Raw genomic sequence first — 13,895 nt, 5'->3', positions numbered from 1 at the left:
GGCAGCTTCCAGCTTCTAGGATCTGCATCTCTGCTGCCCAATGCAGAGCAGGCTGGGGGTGCTGGGGACGGACCACCACCCACACTCAGGCCTTAACCGAGGACAACTGGGGTGGGGGGGGGGCATAGCAGTACCCAGGGCCCTTGAAAGAGGGAAGGGACAATCCTGAGGGATGTGTGCTACACGATTTCTGAGGTTAAGCTCCAGCCATCCATAGGGTAACTAGCCTAATACATCTGGTATTGACCATATTCCACTTATTACTTCTTCATTACCAGCCAATGTTCCCTGAACCTCCCAAATAAACCAGTGGCATCTAATCTTTGTTTCAGGGCCTGCATCTGGGGGAACCCAAACTAAAACACCAAGTCTTAAAAACAAAAATTCACATTTTAAAGCATCTTGTTCATTGCCTTTCAGCTCACCCCCATAGTAAACCTCTCATGGGAGAAAGGCTATTCAACTAAGATGCCTTGAGTCTCTCTATTAACAGTATACCAGATTTAGCTGTAAGGCAAGAAAGGCAGCAAAGGGAAGAGGTTATGCCTTTGAACACCTTGCATTTCAAGTGCATAGGACCAGGCCTTAGTGTCAGTTCTTAGTGAGAAAGTAATCTATTCGGGAAGGCAGCTGAGCCTAGACCGTGTTGCTATGTCCGTCCCAAAGAGCCCAGCAAGCCTCTGGAAGCTTCCCACCAGTCATCCCATTGCACAGCCTAGAACAGTGGTTCTCAACCTTCCTAATGCCACGACCCTTTAATACAGTTCCTCATGTTTTGGTGACCCCCCCAACCATAAAATTATTTTCGTTGCTACTTCATAACTGTAATTTTGCTGCTGTTATGAATTGTAATGTAAATATCTGATATGCAGGATGTATTTTCATTGTTACAAATTGAACATAATAGTGATTAATCACAAAAACAATATGTAATTATAAATGTGTTTTCCAATGGTCTTAGGTGACCCCTGTGAAAGAGTCGTTCAACCTCCAAAGGGGTCGCGACCCACAGGTTGAGAACTGCTGGCCTAGAAGGAATGTGACGTGCTCCCAAAATCAAGATCCATAGATTTTGTTCAGTCTTCACCAACTGTTTTATATTTTATCAGCCTAAATACAGAAAAGCCTTTTCAACAGATGGATTGCATCAGATTCTGTAAACATTGTAATTGTTTGGCAGGATTAGTGCTTGTGCTGAAAAATGTAATTTGCAAAGATACACACAGACGGCATATATTCCCCCAATACACACAGCAACGCAGTTTAGGCTGCAAATGAGACCCCATCATATGCCTTCTGTACAGTGCTCATTAACTCATCAAATCCAGAATTAAACAGCAATTATCTCCAACATTTCAGACTGCCGTTTCTGCCATTTGCTGTTTCATGCGAGCTTGAGAAATGAAATAAAGCACATCCCCCATCCGTTTCTCCCCAGAATATTCACAGAGACCCTGGAGGGCAGCCAAGTGACACAGTGCTAAATAAAATCAGCCCTTTTAAATTAGGTGTGGGCAGAGCAGCTATTTTACTTTACTAAAAAGATAAGCATCCTGTAGTTTGGGCGGTTTCACAGTCGTTGCCCAAGGAAATTTACAAAGATGCTGGTCTAGCTTACTAGGAACTCCCCTCAGATGACTGTTCTGGGAATGATTCAGAGGGCCTGGGGAAAGAATCCTCTTGACTTATATAATTTCATCAGCCGCCCATTTTAATAGAGTATTTTATTGCTAAAATCAAGGAGGAAAGAAATTGCAAGCAAGTCAATCTCAGGCATGCTGCCAGGCAGACCTAGGTCCACGGAAAGTTCAAGGCTGATGGAAGAACCCTCCACTCGAGACTTGTGAGAGCAATCGTGGGCTTATCATGTTAATCATTGAAGGCCTCCTCTGCACCAGGCACTGGACTAAGCATGTCACTCCTTGGGTTGAGGCTTAAATGGTTTTAAAATGAGAGGATTAAAGCTCAGGGGTCTTTAATAACCTGCCCAAGGAGGTTGCTGTCAGACCTGATTCAAACTTAGTTTTGCCAAAGTTCCCGACTCTAAAGCTCCTTTTGTCAAATCTTCAAAGAAATCCCTGATGTTTCTAAAACCTATGTAGCCCACTAGGAAGAAATTGTTTTCTTCTCCCTGATTTCTACTCAAATTTGAGGAGTGGAGAAGAGGCAAGCTCCTAAATGATGGGGGTTGGGAGAAAAAAAAGAACTTGTTGGTTATAAGTAAAGTCATCTTTTTCAAGTTCGTTTCTCTTTCAATTCTGAAAGACTTCACAGCCAAACTTTGTGGCAGAAGATGTTTTCTGTTCATCCAAATTGCAATAATTACACACAATACTGCTTCAGTGTTTTCTGATTACAAATTAACAAAAAACAAACAAAAAACAAGTAAAAGAATAAAGATAGAAAAGCACACAAAAAAATTGAAGGTCATAGGTTCAATTCCTGGTCAGGGCACATGCCTGGGTTGTGGGCTTGACCCCCAGTAGGGGACATGCAGGAGGCAGCCAATGGATGTTTCTCTCATCGATGTTTCTCTTTCTGTCTTCCTCTCCATTCCTCTCAAACAAAACAAATAAACAAAAAATCAATCCAAAGTGATTATAAAGTATGCAGAAAAGTATAAAAATTATAAATCCCCAGTGAATTAAAGCAACATGAAAATTTTTCTGTAACTACATCTCCCACATAGTTTAAGAGACATTTATCACTATTCCAGAAGATCCCTTCATGCCACCTATACATCACTGCCCTCTATTTTCCCCACCTTGTAATCATTGTGCATATTTCTCTAAACTACTGTTGAGTTTTGCCCAAGTTTGAGTTTTATGTAAAGGCAACACTGCTTATGTATTCATGTTGTTTCATGTAGCTATAGCTCAGTCATTTTTATTATTGTACTAGAGGCCCAGTGCATAAATTCGTGCATGGGTGAGGTCCCTTGGCCTGGCAGGTGATTGGGGCCGATTGGGGGTGCTGGCCAGCCAGGAGGAAGGACTATGGGAGGTTGGCCGGCTGTGGGAGGTTGGCTATAGGAGTGCACTGATCACCAGGGGGCAGCTCCTGCATTGAGCATCTGCCCCCTGGTGGTCAGTGCATGTCATAGCAACCAGTTGACAGGTTGTTCCATTGCTTAGGCTTTTATATATATATATAGACTAGAGGCCCAGTGCACAAAAATTTGTGCACTCGGGGGGTCCCTCAGCCCGACCTGTGCCCTCTTGCAGTCTGGAACCCCTTGGGGGATGTCCACCTGCTGGTTTAGGCCTGCTCCCTGGGGAATTGGGCCTAATATGGCAGTCAGACATCCCTCTTGCAGCCCAGAAGCCCTTGGGGGATGTCCACTTGCCAGTGGGGAGCAGGCCTAAGCTGCAGTCAGACATCCTTAGTGCTGCTGAGGAGGCGGGAGAGGCTCCCACCACCACCGCTGTACTGGCAGCCATCAGCATGGCTTACGGCTGAGCAGAGCTCCCCCTGTGGTAGCGCACTGACCTCCAGGGGGCAGCTCCTGCATTGAGCGTCTTCCCCTTGGTGGTCAGTGTGTGTCATAGTGACCAGTCATTCCCAGTTGTTCTGCTGTTAGGGTCAATTTGCATATTACCCTTTTATTATATAGGATAAAGGCCTGGTGCATGGGCAGGGGCCAGCTGGTTTGCCCTGAAGGGTGTCCCAGATCAAGGGTGCCTGGCCAGCCTGGGTGAGGGGCTGAGAGCCATTTTCAGACTGGCCATACCTTCTTCAGGGTGGGGGTCCCCGCTGGAGTGCCTGGCCAGCCTGAGTGAGGGGCTGAGGGGCGTTTTCAGGTTGGTCACATTCCCTTCAGGGAGGGGGGTCCTGCTGGGGTTCATGGCCAGTCTGGGTGAGGGGCTGATGGCTGTTTGCAGGCTGGCCACAGCCCCCAGCCACCCAAGCTCCCAGTGGAGGCTGGCTGGAAGCAGATATCTGGGATTTATTTATCTTCTATAATTGAAACTTTGTTGCCTTGAGCAGAGGCCACAGCCGGCCAGGGCAGGCGGGAAGCTTGGCTTCCTCCATCACCGGGGCAACCAAGCCTCCTGCTTGCTGCAGCTCTGTGGCAGCCGGCCGCCATCTTGGTTGGGTAATTGCATACAGTCACTCTGATTGGCTGGTGGGCATGGCTTGGGGTGTAGTGGAGGTATGGTCAATTTGCATGTTTCTCTTTTATTAGATTAGATAATATTCTATTATAGGTTAGTTTAGCAGACTTAGCAAATAAAAATTCAAGATACCCAACTGAATTTGAATTTCAGATAAGTATTTTTAGTATAAGTATGTTCCATGCACTATTTTTAATTTACTTATATTGTAAAATTTTATTTGCCTACAATTTAAATGGGCATCTTATATATTATTTGACAATCCTACTTTTATAATCATTGAAAATTATCTAATACTCTACTTTTGGAAAGTTTCAACTTTTGGCAAGTTTCAACTTTTGGCTATTGCAGATATGTTCCTAAGGACATTCTTATACATGTCTTTTCATCATTAAGGTTTTAAAACAAATTCTTTCTTCTTTGTGCAATATGTGAATATATGCTTTCAATTAAAATGTGATCAAATTATAGTTTCAACATTTTGCATGTCCTGGACATTATAATTTTGGGAGTGTGTAGTTTCCTTTGGGTGATTGGGAATTGTCAAATTATAGTAAAATTGGGGCACATTTTATTGATAATTTAGATACTCAGTCACAGTTCTAGAGAACCACTCTGGAGACTTTGAAGAATACGAGAGAACAAAAACCAAGAGGTGGTTGCAGAATAAGCAAGATAGAACACTTGAGATTTGCCTCCGTCTCTTTTCTAGACAACAGAAGCGAAGATATGATTGAAGATACAATCCCAAGGAAGTACGAGTGGAGAGGAGATGTGGGAAAGCAGCTAAAGGTGGGGCACTACTGAGCTGGCTATGGCTTCAAGAAAACTTTATAGCAGGTTACTCAGTCACAGGAGAGGGCCTTAGAGAGGCCTGTGGATCCATTGAATCGGATTGACAGTTGTAGAATGCCAGCCATTCATCTTTACAGTGTGCCGCTGGGGGTGGTAACACTCCCACACTTCCAGGTTTCGATAGTCTAGCCTTGCTGTTAGGACACTGGCGAGGCCAGATTCTCTCTGGTCACAACCCAGTCAGACCCGGGAAGTAGAGCTGCTATTTAGCCGCTACAGGAAAATGATGGAGGTCTTGCAGAATCCCGTTCCCTGCCTGAGGAAGCTGTGGGACAATGTGAATATATATATATATATATATATATATATATATACACACACACAAATTGTCCCCGCAGGAGTTCGACTGGGAGACAGATCGCTGGCTATGACAAGTGCTGACCACCAGGGGTTGGTGCAGAACAAAGGAAGGCCAGGCGGCAGCTGGCAGCCCGGGAGGGGAGGCTCTGTATAAGCAGGAGTGAAAGCTCCAGTAAAGGGGTAAACGGCCTGCCAGAGCATTGAAGCCATGTCTCAAAGCGCACACAGTCCCTCACAGAGGTTGGGAGCTGTGTTGGCTCAAAGTGTGGGTGAAAAAGGGGGTTCTTTGGAAAGTAACCGCCCAGGGTGATCTAGTCACAAATTCCCAACTGGGCAGCTCTTTGTGGGCAGTCATGCCCCAGGCCTATATCTGTAGGAAAATATTTATCTTTGCCTGCCTTAAGCAAGCCCTGTTCACTGTTCTTGTGCATCTAGGTTAACACACCTTTGGAATGCCAGGGTAATCCTCTTTTTTTCAAACTTCTTAGAAGCAACCACCTTAAGAAACCACCCATAATCTTATAATCCAATCCCTGTCTCATTATCTCCCACCCTCATGTCATCTTTTTACATTCCCGCCTTAATTTCAAATGTATAAAAGAAACAGCAGTTTGGGTGCATGGCATAAGCAGCCCAGGCAGCGGCAGAGGCAGAGGCGGCGGCAGCAGCGGCAACAGCAGCAACAGCAGCAGCAGCAACAGCGGCCCAGCGAGGCAGGGAGGCAGCGGTACTGGTGCGCGGGGCCCCGGTGGCGAGGAGGCGGAAGATGGCAGACGTGCTCAGTGACCTGCGACAGTACAGCGTCCAGAAGAAGGAGGTCGTGGTGAAGGAGGACAAAGTCATCTTTGGCGGCGAGTTCCTCTGGCCCAAGAACGTGAAGACCAACTACGTGGTGTGGGGGACTGGACAGGAAGGCCGACCCAGGGAGTACTACACGCTGGATTCTGTCTTATTTCTACTTGATAACGTGCACCTCTCTCATCCTGTTTATGTCCGCCGCGAAGCCACTGAAAACATCCCTGTGGTGAGAAGGCCTGACCGAAAAGACCTACTTAGATATCTCAGTGGCGAAGCATCAACGTCGGCGAGCATCGACCGCAGCGCCCCTGTGGAAATCGGGCTTCGGCGACCCACTCAGGTGAAACCCGCCGCGGATGCAGCTCCAGCAGCAAAGATACCGCGGACTGAGGGCGCAGAGCGGGTGCGCCTCGATAAAGAGCGATGGGCTGCCCGCTTGGAGGCCCACGGAGAAGGGCGTGTACAGACTGGACAGATCAGGTCTTTGTCTGAAGCCATGTCCGTGGAGAAAATTGCGGCCATCAAAGTCAAAATTATGGCCAAGAAAAGATCGACCATCAAGACCGACTTGGGTGATGACAGACCGCTCTCCAACAGAGGAGCTTTGTGGACGCCGGCAGAGAGAGAGTGGGGAGGACACGCATGACTATCCTACAGAGCAAGGGCAAGGCCTTTGCCAAGGATGTTTTTGCAATTCTTCAGTCTGTGGAAGCCAGAGAAAAAGGGCCCGCGCCTCAAAAGCGACCGGCCCCCCGTGCAGCACCTGCGGCTCCCACCTTGCCTACCACACAGCCTATCCCAGCTGCCTACGACAGGTATGACCAGGAACGATTCAAAAGAAAACAAGAAACGGGAGGCTTCCACATTGACACGATGGGCACCTACCATGGGAAGACGCTGGAGTCCGTGACGCTAGAGGGTGCGGCGACCCGTGACACTCAGACTCCCGCTGCACAGCCAGTGCCAGTGCCCAGGCCAGTTTCTCAGGCCAGACCTCCCCCGAATCAGAAGAAAGGCTCTCGGACACCCATCATCATCATCCCTGCGGCCGCCACCTCTCTCATAACCATGCTGAATGCCAAGGACCTCCTGCAGGACCTGACGTTTGTCCCATCCGATGAGAAGAAGAAACAGAGCTGCCGACGAGAGAATGAAACGCTGATACAGAGAAGAAAGGACCGGGTGCAGCCCAGGGGCACCGCGCTAGGCCTCACGGTGCCCTACAGAGTCGTGGACCAGCCTCTGAAACTCACGCCTCAAGACTGGGACCAGGTGGTGGCCGTCTTCGTGCACGGTCCCGCCTGGCAGTTCAAAGGGTGGCCATGGCTTTTGCCTGATGGATCGCCAGTTGACGTGTTTGCGAAAATTAAAGCCTTCCATCTGAAATATGAGCACGTTCCTCTAGACGCCAGTGTTCAGAAGTGGAACATAACAGTGCTGGAGCTCAGCTATTACCAACACCACTCGGACAGACTGCTTTTCTTAAGCTTCTGGGATACACTGGATAGCTACATGGCAAGGCATAAATCCCACTTGAGATTCTGAATTACGTGGTTTCCCAGTCGGGAAATCTGGGTTAAGAAGCGTGGATATACCTTCATCTAAAGACTGAGTGTCAAGCTGTATGAATTTATCAAAATCTCACAAATTATGAAGGTCATGGATTGAGCAAAAAGATCTCATCCGATGCTTTTGTGCTTCAAAGGGATCACATGATGCCTGTCATTCATATGAGTAAACTTTTTGGCCTACAACTATCTGAAATAATAAAAGCATAATATGCTAATCAGACCGGACATCCTTCTGGACATCCTTCCGTCCTTCTGGAGGAAGCCAGGGCTGCGAGGAAAGCCAGTGCCTACAGCCGGGGGAAGGAAGACTTACTCTTGCATGAAGTTCATGCATTGGGCCGCTAGTTTTTTTTAATATTAGCTTTCTAGTCTGTAATAGAAATTGTATATTTTGATAGAAGTTTTTACTTCATTGGTTAAATTAGCATTACTTAAAGTGTGTTTCTTAGAAAAAAAAAGAAACTGCAAAACTGTTATTTGCTGAAGTATTTGAGACCTTGTTTTGACTCAAATAAACTCAAAAATTCTCTACAGGTTTGGACATTTCTTATGTTGATGAAAGCATTTAAGTCTCTGTTCAATCATTAGTTGACCATTAAGCAAACCAAGCAGAGACTTCAGTGGTCACACATCAAAAGTGATGGTGCCCTGGCTGGTTTGGCTCAGCGGATAGAGCATCAGCCTGCGGACTGAAGGTCCGGGTTCAATTCTGGTCAAGGGCACATGCCCAGATTTCAGGCTACATCCCCAGTGGGGGAGTGCAGAAGGCAGCCATTCAATGATTCTCTTTCATCATTGATGTTTCTATCTCTCCCTCTCCCTTCTTCTCTAAAATCAATAAAATATATATATATATTTTAAAAAGTGATTCTTCTTTCATTTAATGTTCTGGGTAAAACAGGAACTGAAAATACACATTTGGATGTGAAATAACATCTAGAAGTCATGTGGGGTGGTAAAATGGCTGAAGTTGGGTTGATTTGGGTGTTCTAAGTTGAGTGCAAGCCTCAAAACCTAGGTGGAGACCATAGACCAACAAGTCATTGAGAAACATGGAAACAAGCATCTGGTGCTGGGCAAGTCCACCTGATAGCATCCCCACATGAGGCTGCTTCCACCGATGTTAAGCAGAGTTTGAGCACAAGTTCTCCATCTTGCCTGGCATTAGGACCCTCCTTCATCCTCTGTCTCAGATCTTAAAAGCTCAGGCTCCTCAATTGTCTTCTGTTTTATAATCAAGCACCTGAAGTTGGTACACTGAAGTTGTGGCTCAGCTGAAGTCATTAACAAGACCTTTGCCTGCAGCAAGGTGGTGCAGCACCCCAGCTACTCCTGCAGTGGGAGAGCCTTCAGTGAATTCACCTTCAGCTGGGACTCCAGGCAAGTGCAGAAGCCTAACTAGAACATCCCGACTCAAGCAGTGCAGTCTGTAATCTTGTGGGGAATATTTCTCTGACCTGCCAGAGAAATGGGAGTTTAGGAATCTACAATTAACACAAATAAACATAAGTTAAAGGAGAAAGCCTCCCAGTAGTCTCGCTACCTAGTGTCAGAAAGCTCTCAGGAAGAGGCTGGCTTCCCCTCTCTGACCCTGCCTCCCCACTCTGTTCAGACTCACGTTTCCATAGCCCCAGGGCCAAGGGCACTTTCAATCCAGTGATTCTCTCTCCAGCAGAGTGAGGGTGACCAGCTGGTGAAACCATTTCAGAAGGGGTGATTGATTCTCATGACATGAGGTGTTGTAAGACTTGTAACAAGTTTATAGACCTCCGTGGAAATCTGACTCATTTTTCTTATCACTCATATATAGGTTTTAAGGTGAACAGATGACCGAGTAGAGGTGATTATTTGGCAAAGAAGGGACATCTGGGCTGTAGTCACAGCAAGTGAATGTCTTTAGCTGGTGGAGGGGGAGAGGAAACACACTTACCAGGATTTTGGTGGGAAAAGAGCATTTTGGGTTAATTTGTCTCAACAGGAGTTTCATTAACTAAATATTCAAGTAGTAGTGTTTGAGATCTGTGATTCTCGACTCTCAAAAGTTTCCTGGAGAAATCTGTTGTCCTCTAGAATGGCTATGTACTGTAGCAGCTCCACCCCAGGGAGCACCATGCTGTTCTTTGCTAGATCTAGATAGAAAAAACCCATGTGGGGGGCCAGAGGGAAAGACATAGCCTTCATGACATATCTGGGGAAGACCTGATGGCCACCAGTTGGGTGAGTTTCCACATTGGACCTGGATAGGCTAGAGGCTTAACTAGCAAAGGGGAGATGGGGAAAGGAGGAGGGGGGGAACCGAGCTGGGAAAGGCCTGCGGTCAGACCAAGGACAGAGAGCCTGGTAAAGCTTGTTAGCCATCAAGGACGAGGGAAACACTCAGGTCTGTGCTGCCCTGCTCCTCATGGTCACTGGCCAGGCGGACACCATTCCACTGACTGGGAGGTGGAACTGGGCTATATCCTCGCTTACCCTACAGGCTACACACTTCAAATACCCAGCACTGAGAATAGTGCCAGGCTACTTCCCACAAGCATGTCAAGGAGAAATCAGTCTGACTGAACTTTTAAGAACATAAATGTTTATTAAAAACCTAACCAAGAATAAACCCTGGGACGCTGGAAAATCAGTGTTTCTTCTGTAAGTCAGCAGCAATCTCTGGTGTTGGCACACCTAAGTTACAGGTGCCTCAGTCCAAACGTCAGGTCTTAAATAGTCTTCTCAAGTGCTAGTGGTCAAACTAGTCTTCAACAATTGCTCATGTGTGTGGGCCCTGATTATTAGTATAGGCAACTGTTACAGCTGGACAGCTGGCTGCCCTACGTCCACTACCACAACCCTCAGCCACTCCCATAGTCTCAGAGAAGTTACACATCCTCAACACTCCACTTGTGGGCCAGTCTCTCCATCACCTTCCTGCTGGCAAGCCTGGCAAAGCACTTCTGCTCAGATCCACTGCATCTGTACATCCATCCCTGTGATATCCAGGACAGATGGTGAATCTGTTAGGAGGAGGTGCTGGGCCACTGTAGTGATGTCTCACTTTCTTATTCTTGTTCTCCTTGGCATTATTCTTCCTGATAAAGTTGGCCATGGGGTCCCCTTCTCTTTCTTGTTCTCTCAGCATCTGATCCACATCTTTATCATTAATACAGCAGGCCAGAGGCTTTTGCATTTTCTTTATTGCATCCTCCACATTTTGTTGCTGCTGCTGGCTCTAGACAAGCCCCTTTCCCCACTGGGCATATAGAGCATCCCTCTGAGTCCTTGTCTGTTTCTCTCCTTTGCTCTAAACTTTCAAGTTTCTTTTATGACCAGACTTATCTTGAAATATGGTTTCAGCATATTGGAATTCAGCTTCAAATACCATGGTTTCTTGAATTTCTGCTGCTCTCGCTGTTTTTCAGTTAACACCAACCCAGTGCTGGCCCTAGAATACACGTGTGCAGCCTTCTTTCCCAGAGGCTGAGCGCTTTGAGGTGGAGACAGGTATGAATCAGAAGAGTTGGCCCTCTTGTTTCCTCCCTGGTGGAGAGGGGTCAGAAACCGAGCTCTAGTCTTCCAGGTCTCTTTCATGGAGGTGACATATCTGAATCAGAATCCTGGGGCCCTGAACTTTGTTTCTTTAATGGAGGAGAATGATCTGAACCGGAGGCTTTCCAACTGTCACTTGGGAAGAAAGAAAAATCCAAAGTGTGACTCTGATGTCTTCTAGGTGAAGTGCTTGTATGAAATTTCCCATGGCTGGTGAAGAGCCTTTAGAATCATGCTGTGTATTTCCAAAATGAAATTTTGCTTGCTTTTTTTGTGGAGGATAGTTGTCCAAGTTATATTCATATTTGCTATTCTTCAGGTGTGAGGGATGAAAGAGTCTTGGATCCTACCAATGTGGAAAAGTTTTGCTGGAGGCTCTTTCTGGGGCTCTACTGCTTTTGGTTCTGGGCAGTGAATGAGGAACATTAGGAACCAAATTGGGGAAGTTATGACTGGCCCTCCTGAGCTGTGATGTGTCCAAAGATTTGAGTCTTTCTAGGTTGAGATGAGTCAGGGGAGTTGTTCGGCACTTCTATTGGGAGAGATATCTGAGGAATTGTTATCAGTCCCTCTAAGAGGAGAGGATCTGGGGTGTCATATGGACCTTCTAGGAGGAGAGGATCTGGGGTATCATATGAACCTCCTACCTAGGAGGAGAAGGATCTGGGGAGTCCTGACAGAAATGTCTGTGTGAATGTCGATCCTCATTGTGGCCTCCCAGAAGCTTCTATTTGGCACTGGATGAAAAGGTATTCACCTGCTCAGCCTCTTCTGGCCACTTATCTATAAATTCAGCCACTGAAGGTAACTCTCCATAATCTTCCTTTTCCTCCTCTTCTGGTTTAGTGGTGGAGAAAGATGTATAGCTCACATCATCCACAATCCATATTCCCCTCACACCCACATGACCAGATTAAACCACTTTTGGGGACACTTGAGACTGGAGTCTGAGTGCCTGTGGTAGCAGGCATCTGCCCCTGACAAGTAACTTCAGATACTTAGCCTTGGAGGACAGACGGGAGCTATCTGTCACCATTGCCCTGGTGAAGGCAAGGACAGGGCTCTGAATGAACTTGATATAAAGATATTAGCTCTTCCTTGGATGAAAGGATTTGAGAAGGAAATTGGTTAAAGCAGCTTAGGGAAGTGGTGAGCTGTCAATTGGGTTTTGGAGTTTGGATAGAATTTACCTGGGCACAGGTTAGGTGGGAAGTGAGATGGAATTAGGTTTATAGAAATGAGGCTAGTGTATGGATAAGAGTTTGACATCTTTCTTAGAAGGAAAGCCTTGCACAACCTGAACAACGAGAGTATTGGCACCATTAGAAAAGCTGTCTTTGCCTTTAGGTAGCAAAATGCTTTCATCTCTTCTGAGAACCTTGGGTCCACTCTATTTTCATTGCAGTTGGCTCCAGCCTAGGAGCCAGCCATGTTGCCCTGAACATGCCATAAAACAAATCCTGTGCCTCAGGTTTAGAGTCCTAGGACATTTTGGGGGTGGGGAGGCTGGCTTCACATGTAACTAAACCCAAAATAAAAATCACACCAATTCAATTTTGATCTGGAATCAAACCAGAGAATGACTTGAGACTTAGTTATTTCCTTACCATAGTTACTAACATTACTATTGTTTGCTTGCAAAAGAAAAATGGGTTATAGATTAAGTTGAAAAGGCTATAGCCCAGAACTATTTATGAACAAGTTAGCCATCAATACTCAAGACTGAATCAGTCTGGCCGAGATGATCACACCTAGCAGAGAAGGAAAAAGGCCATCTACACTAATAAAAGACAAATATGCTAATTGCCACACCCACCAGCCAATCAGAGCGACTATATGCAAATTAAATTAACCCAACCAAGATGGCGGCTGGCAGCCATGGAGCTGAAGCAAGCAGGAGGCTTGGTTGCCTGGGCGATGGAGGAAGCCAAGCTTCCCACCTGCCCTGAGCCAGCTGTGGCCTCTGCTCATGGCAACAAAGTTTCAATTATAGAAGATAAATAAATCCCAGATACCTGCTTCCAGCCAGCCTCCACTGGGAGCTTGGGTGGCTGGGGGATGTGGCCAGCCTGCAAACAGCCATCAGCCCCTCACCCAGGCTGGCCACACCCTCATGGGGTGAGGGTCCCTGCTGGGGGGCTTAGCCAGCCTGAAAATGGCCCTCAGCCCCTCACCCAGGCTGGCCAGGCACCCCAGCAGGACTCCCCACCCTAAAGGGGCTGTGGCAAGCCTGCAAATGGCCCTCAGCCCCTCACCCAGGATGGCCAGGCACCCCAGTGGGAACCCCCACACTGAAGGGGCTGTGGCCAGTCTGAAAACAGCCATCAGCCCCTCACCCAGGCAGGCCAGGCACCCCAGGGGGGACCCCCACCCTGAAGGGGCTGTGGCCAGCCTGAAAATAGCCATCAGCCCCTCACCCAGGCTGGCCAGGCACTCCTATATAATAAAAGGGTAATATGCAAATTGACCTTAACAGCAGAACGACTAGGAATGACTGGTCACTATGACACACACTGACCACCAGGGGGCAGATGCTCAATGTAGGAGCTGCCCCCTGGTGGTCAGTGCGCTCCCACAGTGGGAGCTCTGCTCAGCCACAAGCCAGGCTGACGGCTGCCAATACAGCGGTGGTGGTGGGAGCCTCTCCTGCCTCCTCAGCAGTGCTAAGGATGTCTGACTGCAGCTTAGGCCTGCTCCCAGCTATCAAGTGGACATCCCCTGAAGG

General features: G+C 47.2%; 2 pseudogenes; one reads left to right on the top strand and one right to left on the bottom strand.

The window, feature by feature from the left end:
• The first annotated feature begins 6,036 nt into the window (after nt 1-6,036).
• LOC102435259 lies at nt 6,037-7,613 on the top strand (annotated as a pseudogene).
• A 2,890-nt stretch (nt 7,614-10,503) lies between these two features.
• Nucleotides 10,504-11,878, bottom strand: LOC102437120 (annotated as a pseudogene).
• Between the last annotated feature and the right edge of the window lie 2,017 nt (nt 11,879-13,895).

The sequence above is a fragment of the Myotis lucifugus genome, unplaced genomic scaffold (assembly GCF_000147115.1).
Source record: "Myotis lucifugus unplaced genomic scaffold, Myoluc2.0 scaffold_296, whole genome shotgun sequence".
In the NCBI taxonomy this organism is placed as follows: Eukaryota; Metazoa; Chordata; class Mammalia; order Chiroptera; family Vespertilionidae; genus Myotis; species Myotis lucifugus.
This window is presented reverse-complemented; position numbering and strand designations above follow the sequence as displayed.